Here is a 9,112-nt window from a genome sequence, read left to right on the forward strand (position 1 = left end):
AATTATTATCATCTAATCACTGTTAGAGTTATACACCGTTTCTACAAGGTAGCACTCTCTTTTCTTTCCATTTGATTAGGTTCTTTCTGTTCTGAGACAGGAAAGAAATATGATTGCAGTTTCACATGAAAAAAACATCCTTAACACTTTTTAAATGACTATTACTGTGCATTTCTCATTATATTTTAATATTTATGAATAATTGTTATGCTGACATTCACTTAATCTTAGGTCATCCAAAAAACTAGAGCTTTTATAACATGGAGGTGCTAAGGGTGTTTATGAGGCAATCTCCCATGGAATCCCTATGTGGGAATTACTTTCTGGAACATTATGATAACATTACTTTAATGGAGGTCAAACTGAATTTCTAAATGATACATGTGACAGACTTGCCAAATAAACTACAAAAAGTCATTAACAACACTTCCAGGGTTAAAAAAAATTTAAAAATCTTCACAGTACTTACCAATAACTTCTTGCATGAATCCCAAGAAAATATCATACTAATGAAACACAAATTTGCTTAATACTGATGCTATAATTAGAAAATAAGTGGCAGTGTAATAAAAAGTTTTAGTGTTTTTAGTGAATAAATGTGCACAAGATATAAGCAAAGTGCAGAATTTTGAAATAACCTGTCAACGGAATGAGATGATTCACTGAGGAGGGGAACAGAGGAATGACAATGAACATGAAGACAAACGAGTGTTGTAAGGGTTTATCCTTTCCGTTTATCTGTGAATAAAAACAGATACATATGAAAAGACCACAAACAAAAGTCTGTGCAACATTCAAGAAAGGCATTGTGTTTTACAGTTTAAATGACTAAACTATGGATATTAATTGCAATGCTGCCTTCTAGTTAATACTGTATTCCTTAATAAGGTTTCTCAAAAATATTTCATGTACCATTACAAAGATTTATCTTTTGTCTAAAATTTTGCTATTAATTTTGACCTTTACAATGCTTTTGTTCAAAACTTTCTTTATTTTTTCAAAATTTTCATCATTCAGTTTTAGAACATCTAAAAATTTTCATTTTATCACTTCTAAATAATTCTGCTTGTTTATTTTTTCTGTTGCAAAAGTTTGTTAAGACATGAAAGAAAAAAAGAGCATAGAGCACTTTCAGGTGCATGGAATTAGAACTAAGACAGTTTCATTTAGCTCCACTTTCATGGATAAAGTCATTACAAGATTATTGCCCATGTTTACAAGAGCTTTGCCTCTTTTATTATTTATTTGTTATTTAAAAAGAAAACCAGAAAAAATAAAAAAATTACAGAATTAAAAAAAGAAACAAGCAGGGAATCAACACTAGTTAATATATTGCATATTTTTAACTCAGAACTATTTGTTCAGGTTACAAAATCTAGACCCAAAATCAATCAATCAATCAATCAATCAGATAGTGACAGCACAAACTGTTCTATTTCATGAACTATGAGAGACCTCCTGGAATAGGGTAAAGAAAGGAAGTGAGGAAAAGATTACATGTATATTAGTAAGCATATATAAACATGTTTGTGTATATGGAAACTAGGTAGACCATTGCCTTCTTGATTTACTCATATATTGCAATCCTGTTCTTGTAATGTACAACCCAAATTTCAGTGTTCCTGTAACAATTATACTTTAATTTCTCATGTATTTCACTGCAAATCTTAAAAAAATGAGTCAAACCACAGTGTATTGATTTGAGCAAAGCAGAGACCTAAAGGTTTTTGCTGTACTTTCAGAAACATTTTCAGTTTGTAAATCCACTGGTTTTCTTGTGTATGCAAAAGAATGCCAGTGATAGATATTAATTTTTGGTACCAAGAGAAATTTTCTTCAGATAATTAAAAAAAGAGGTGACAGATTTCAATATGAACTGAGCTCAATTTACCCCCCAAAATTAACTATTACTTTCCTGGAATTTAGAATCTGGAGAAGTGAAATAGGGAAGCCAAAGGGAAATGTCGCATTATGTGTTAATGGTAAACTTAGGAAGGAAATAGAAAAAAATTCTGAAAATGGTCTCACAGGTGGGATTAGAAAAAAAATACTGTTTTAAGTTTGTGAGAATCACATTTTTATTAACAAGGATATAAGAAGAAGTGTACGATCAGCTGTAGGGTCATAACCTGTGACATAAGACTGATAGAAGTTCTCATGATTTTGTTCAAATTTATAGCACCTTGTTAATGCAAATATTTTACTGTGAATTTCAACAGTGTATATTAGTTGAGAAAGACCAAATATATCCTAAAAATTTCTACTTGTTTAACAAATATTTGTTTCTTCTAACTAGCTGCCTCCCTCAAACCCTCTAAGTTGATGAAATATTTGATTGGAATAGTAAGAGATCATTTCTACATGTGGCCTTGAATATTCTCTAGTAACCATTTTTGTTTTACCAAATAATCAGATGTAACTGCATAGTAAGACAAAAAATGAAAGGAACATATTCCTCTTTAAATATTACCTGAGATTCTGAGAGTTTAGTTCAATAACCCTAGAATACAATAACAGATTTTCCTCTCCTCCATGTACATTTCTCATATTTTATCTCATCTTTCTAATCTGATGTTTTCACCACCACAAAATGTTAGGTATTGAAGATGTGACAACTAGATTCATATTACTATTGTAATTATTACCATCTCAAAACCCAGGGAAAAAACACAAAAATTCGAAGATGGTGCAAAGAGCTAAGGTATTGTGCACAGCCAATTTTAAAGCCTATGCCTTAGAAAAAATAAAGCAAAAAAAATTCTCCAGATCTTCTCTCCATGTATTCAGAATCATCATGCATGGATACATAGTGTGCTAAGCAATGTGACACACAGAAGGAAAGAAGCTGAGGAACAGTTCTTTGTAGAAAGATATTTTTGAACAGCTGTTTGGCAGAGAGAGATGATTATAATTTTTACACATGGAAAATTTTCATCTATATAAATAAACTTCAAATAATTTTCAGTCAACATATTATGGCCATAATGTCAAGAAAAGAAAGTGATAGTGATTTTCTTTTATTAAATTATATCTCACCACTAAAAGGTGGCAAAATATGCAGTAATATTACACTGAGCAATAATGAGAAAGCATATGCACTAGATAAGACAAATTTCGACCTATTTTTCATCTTAGTAAAATATTCTTCAAAAAAGTGAATTTTTAAAAATTTTATTTAAAGAAAAAAGGTAAACAGTAAAAGAGTACAAGTAATACAGAATTTCAAACACATAAACAGTAAGAAATCACTAGTTAATAGATTACATATTGTCATGTTAGAAATAGTTGTTCAAGTTACAAAACTAAAGCCTACAAAGTGGACATTCAAACAGAGACACTGCAAACAATTGTGTTCAATGATCCAACAAAAAATTAATAATATGGTCGTCCATCTTACCCACTTAAACACACTAGCAGTTGTATCCTTTAGAGCACTTTCTTTTCCCCTCTTTTTTACAACAGCAATTACACACTTTGAGTTTATTACACACACAGGTCTTACTACTTTTTTTGAAAGAGAATAAAACCAAAAGTGACAAAACAAGGCAGACTCAGTCAAAACAAGGGATGGGCATAGCACATGATGTAAAAACAGAATACAAGGTAATAAATGATGGTTACCACCATGGCTCTTGCTATGTTAAAAAGAATTGCCTATATCATCAGGTTTAATAAAATTGAAAAAAAAAAACAGTAGAAAAAAACCAATAATACCTAAACATTGGAGACATTACAGGACTTTAAAATTAGATAATCATCAAACCAGAATGGGCATCACAGTGAATCTTATTACCTTCAAAGTAGTTGCCTATACCTTCAAACTTGATACTATCAAATGAAACAGAATAGAGTAAAATCAATCAAAACAATATGGTGAGAGAAGCATAGGATTTCAAATCAAGTTAATAGGTAATTTGAAAAGTTACTGTAATATATCTTGTTAATTTTTTAAAATTTTTTCACTTAATTAAAAATAATAAAAAAAATAAAATTTTAGCAAAAGGGGGAGATTGAGATAAAAAGGACAAAATAACATAACAATACAGGTTAGAACAGAAAAGATTAAAAAAAAACATAGTGTTTCACCACAAGATAATCTGACTTAATAGTACTTTGCACAGTGTCTCTTTCCTTGAAATATTTGAGTATAACTTCATATACTATAGCATCAAATGTAACAAGAAAGTGTGAAAACATTCAAGAGGATGAAAGTATTACAGGTTATTTAGAACAAGTTACAGAAAATGAACAATGGTTTCTACAATATCTCTTTGTCTATCAAAATTTTGTATGTGCTGTCACATATAATAAAATCCAATGATACAACATGATATAACCGATGGAGACACAAGAACAAAAGCTGATGAGACTTCAAGACGATATTAATCAGCACTGGCAATTTTGATACATTTTTTCTTCAAAATAATGGTTCATACCATCACAGACAATAAAATCAAATAACCGAGAAAAAAATCATTCCAAATAATGAAAACTTTATAACGCTTCAAAGCTATATACTGGGAAACCATGATTACCACATACTTTTATATATTGTTATCATTTCTTACACTGGGGAAACTACTTGGTATTTATACATATGAGTTTGATTTATTTCACTTGTGAGTATGGTCTCAAGCTGTGCCCATTTATTTATAAACATCTCAATGTGATCATTCTTTATACCTGAGTAGTGCTCCATTGTATAAAACTATCATAATTTTTTATCCATTCCTCAGTTAATGGACACTTGGATTGTTTCCAATATTTAGCTATTACAAATTGTGCTGCTATAAACATGGGTGCACATATATGACTGTGCTATGATGCTAGGCATACTTCTGGGAATATGCCTAGAAGTGGAATAGCTGGAACAAATAGGACTTCCAATCCCAGCTTTTTGAAAAATCTCCATACTGACCTCCACAATGATTGCACCAGTCTACACTCACACCAACAGTGCAGGAGAGTTCCTTTTTACCCACAGCCTCTCCAGCATTTATTGTTGGTGGTTTTCTTGATCCTGCCCATTCTTTCTGGAGTGAGATGGAATCTCAGTGTTGTTTTATTTGCATTTCTCTACAGAGTAATGATAATGAACATTATTTCATTATTTATTTGCCATTTGTTTTTCTTCATCTGAGAATTGTGTTTCATCTCAGATGTCCATTTTTGGATTGGATCTTTGAACTTTAAGGGTGTGATTTTTTTAATTCATTATATATGTTTTAGACAGAAGTTCTTTGCCTTCTGAGACAGTTCACTAAGATTTTTCCCAGTTTGTGGGTTTTCTTTACACTATGCTGGAGATTTCTTTTGATGTGCACAAACTTTTTAATAAGATGTGATCTCAGATGTTTATTCTGGGAAGTATTTCCCATGCAGTTTCAGTCCTGTTCTTGAATTCTCTACCTACTCCTATGTCTTCAAGGTTTTTACCCAACTTGTCTTCCAATAGATTTATTGTTTCTGTTTTAATATTCAGATCTTTGATCCATGTAGATTTTAATTTAGTGCATGGTGATAGGCGTGGGTCTAGTTTTACTTTTCAGCATATGAAGAGCCAGTTTTTGCAACACCACTTATTAAAGTGACTGTATTTCTTCCAGTGAACCTCTTTCACCCCTATATCAAAGATAAAGTGGTTCAGTATGTTTGTAGTTGTGGTTGTATCTTCTAATCTATTGCATTGATCTTCGGCTCTGTTTTGATTCCAGTACCATGTTGATTTTACTATAGTTGTTGCATGTATATTTAAGTGTACAAGAGAGATAACTATATTACCAAATTTTTGTTGGATCATTGAACAGAACTGTTTGCAATCTCACTGTTTTAATATCCAATTTGTATACTTTAATTTTGTAACTTGAACAACTCTTTCTAAGATGATAATATATAATCTATTAAGTAGATTTCCTAACATTTATTTTTTTTAAAAATCTGTATTACTTGTGCCCTTTTTATGTCTTTTTCTATTTCTCCTTAAATAAATTAAAAGTAAAAGAAAACTTGACATAATTTATATTTTAATTTTTTGTGTGCCATCAGACCCCATGCTCTTACTGGCCTTTCCATATGTACTTTGACCACTACAAGATACTGTTTAACTTCTTGGATAATTCCTCCCTAAATATGCACATGGGTAGCAACAGAAAGTAGCTCAATTTGAAAAAAATAAAGCATTTTAAAAAGGTGTCTATGAAATGGATCTCAGCTCTGTTGCTTTACCATTTTTTTTTTCTTATTCTAGTATTGGGAGCTGTGGTAATTTTTGGTATGGCCGATGGAATACAGCCACTGGATGAATATGAAGATCATAGTAGAGAAACTGATCCAGAGAGGGCATGAAATTACAGTTCTTATACTTTCAACCTTCATTTTTGTTGGTGTTAATACATAATTTGTTATTAAATTTGAAACATTTCCTACATCTATCAGTAGAGATCAGCTGGAAGAATTTTATACTCAATTCATTTCTATGTGGATGAATATTGGCTCAATAAATACCTGTTTGTCATATTTTCCAGTGGCAGAAGAGATGCTCAAGGAATATTCTGCTATTTGGGAGAATGCTTGTATTTTCAAATAAAAATTTTTTTGACAAAACAACAGGAATCAAACTTTGATGTCCTCCTTGCAGATCCTGCTGCTCCGTGTGGTGACCTGGTGGCTGAGCTACTGAAGTTACCTTTTGTGTACAGTCTTCGCTTCTCCCCTGGCTTCCAACTGGAAAAAAGTGCTGGAGGGCTTCCATTTCCTCCTTCTTACATACCTGTCCTGATGTCACATTTAAGCGGTGAAATGACTTTTATGGAAAGGGTCAAGAATATGATATGCATGCTTTATTTTGACCTTTGGTTTGAAATATTTAATCAGAAAAACTGGAACAAGCTTTACAGTGAAATTTTAGGTAAGTCATATTGTTAATTAACATAGGGAGGTCTTTAATACCTTGTGCCTGTGTGTGTGTGTGTGTGTGTGTGTGTGTGTGTGTGTGTGTGTGTGTTTGAGATGAGGTCTCACTATGCAGTTCAGGCTGGCCTTGAGCTCACTTTGTAGCCCAGGCTGGTCTCAAACTCACTAAGATCCTCCTACCTCAGCCTCCAGAGTGCTGGGATTACAAGCATGAGCCACCACACCTGGCTATTTTGTGCCTTTTAGAATCAACTTGAATGAATGTACAACAAGAGAAAGTTGGTTTTATAGGTTAATCTTGAACTACGAATTAAATTTATTTTTCAACTTCACAGATATAGTACAAACAAGCACATTAGGGGATTATAGTATGGCCGGTGGCTTATTACTTTTAGATCATTCTCGGAGCTCACAGAGTTCCAAAGGAAAGGTTCAGGATTCAATTTTGGAATTTTTACCGACTTTACCTTCTTTTTCCTTCAAAATAAAAGTGATTAGGTATCTTTGTGAATGAAAACAAAGAGATTGAAGTTAAATGTTTCTAACAAAAATACCTAATGGCACTGAGAAAACTTGTGTAGATCAGCATTATTTTGCATGAGATTGCATTTTTTCTATACCATCTAAAAAGATACCTTCTCTTTTGTAAAATATATTTTTTAAGATCAAAATTTATAACTTGGATATTCTAATGATTCTACATGCCATGACAGGTCCTTATCAACCATCCAATTTAGAGAATTAAAACCTGTAGAAATATGGATCTACAAGTAATGTACTTTAGCATGTTTTACTGTTGAAGAAAGAATGACACAAAATCAGTATAAATATTAACATTTGTCTCTATAATTTCTTCAAATTTTCCCAGAGTTGAGTCAAAAACTTGTAAACGACAACTTGTAAATGTTACACTACTAATATGAACTAAAAGCAATGTCAGGAACAAGAATTTCAGCCATAATCTTTAGCAATCACAGCTCACTTGGATTTTATTACTAGTCAGTAGATGTACAATTTCTTAAAAACGTGTTCCTTGGTTATGGTAGGATTACTTGACTTTCCAGCTAGAATATGTGTTAATATTTATATCTATTGTTTTGGCAACTTTAGAGAAAAAATAAGAATGCTTGCTCTATTATACAATATTCTATTGAGTGCTTATGATTGAAAATAAACTGAGGAAATATTACAGAAGTATTCCCTTTTCATTCTGTGTTTCATACAGAAAGGATTGAGCTATACATAAAATATAAAAAAATTATGACTCACACATATCTCTACTTTGTTTATGAACATTGCTCAATGTTTTATATTTTTCTTCTTTCCCACAGGAAAACCTACTACATTATATGAACAAATGCAGAAAGCAGACATGTGGCTTATTTGAAGCTACTGGGACTTGGAATTACGTTACCTTACCGTACCAAATTTTAATATTGTTAGAGGACTCCATTGCAAACCTGCCAATCCTCTACATAAGGTAAGTACATTACTGCTTTAAGTTTTTATTTCAATTTTCATTGAGAATTCTTTGCACTATTCATTGAGAGTCTTGATTTGTAATGAGAAGCAACAGCCAATGTGATAGTGTCAGCCCTTGGACAGATTCCACAAAAGGTTGGCAAAGAGACTTGATGGCAGCACCCAGTAGAGAAATCATGAAGCTCTGCAAAGATTTGATTTTAGAAACTAGATTTTTCCCCTATAGGATTGTTGAGTTCACTGCATACATAAGCAAAGTTGTAGAAAAACTTAAATTTTACTTTAAAAAGTGCTATCAAATGACATGAAGCAGGTATTGAAAAAGACTTGAAATAAATCATGTAGTCTAGAATTTTTGTGTTATGTCCTCCTTTTTTATTTGAATTTCGAAATAGATTTTTTCTTGAACTTTTAAGGGAGATACTCTAAGAGAGAAAAGCAAACGTCCAATTCAGGAGGACCCATGTTAATTAAACCCACTCAGACATGTTAATTAAACAGGAAGAAAACCCAATCTATATGAGTCCAGCCCACACTTGAAGCAGGAAAATGACAACAGTAGTGTGGGAATGGCCGCTTCAGTTATAGTGGTACCTATATATTACAAAATATGTTCTAAAGCACTCTGTCTTTATCCCACGAGTTTAATGAGCTAAATCCCCGGCCAGGTGTATGGCTTTACAAGTAAGACAATTTCATTTAACTCCACTGCAACAGA

At 32.1% G+C, this 9,112-nt stretch overlaps 1 pseudogene; it reads left to right on the forward strand.

The window, feature by feature from the left end:
- The first annotated feature begins 6,274 nt into the window (after window positions 1–6,274).
- Window positions 6,275–8,481, forward strand: LOC111755191 (UDP-glucuronosyltransferase 2B17-like; annotated as a pseudogene).
- The last annotated feature ends 631 nt before the right edge of the window (window positions 8,482–9,112 follow it).

The sequence above is a fragment of the Cavia porcellus genome, unplaced genomic scaffold (assembly GCF_034190915.1).
Source record: "Cavia porcellus strain 051 isolate PalLab524CR breed Dunkin Hartley unplaced genomic scaffold, mCavPor4.1 scaffold_30, whole genome shotgun sequence".
Classification (NCBI taxonomy): Eukaryota; Metazoa; Chordata; class Mammalia; order Rodentia; family Caviidae; genus Cavia; species Cavia porcellus.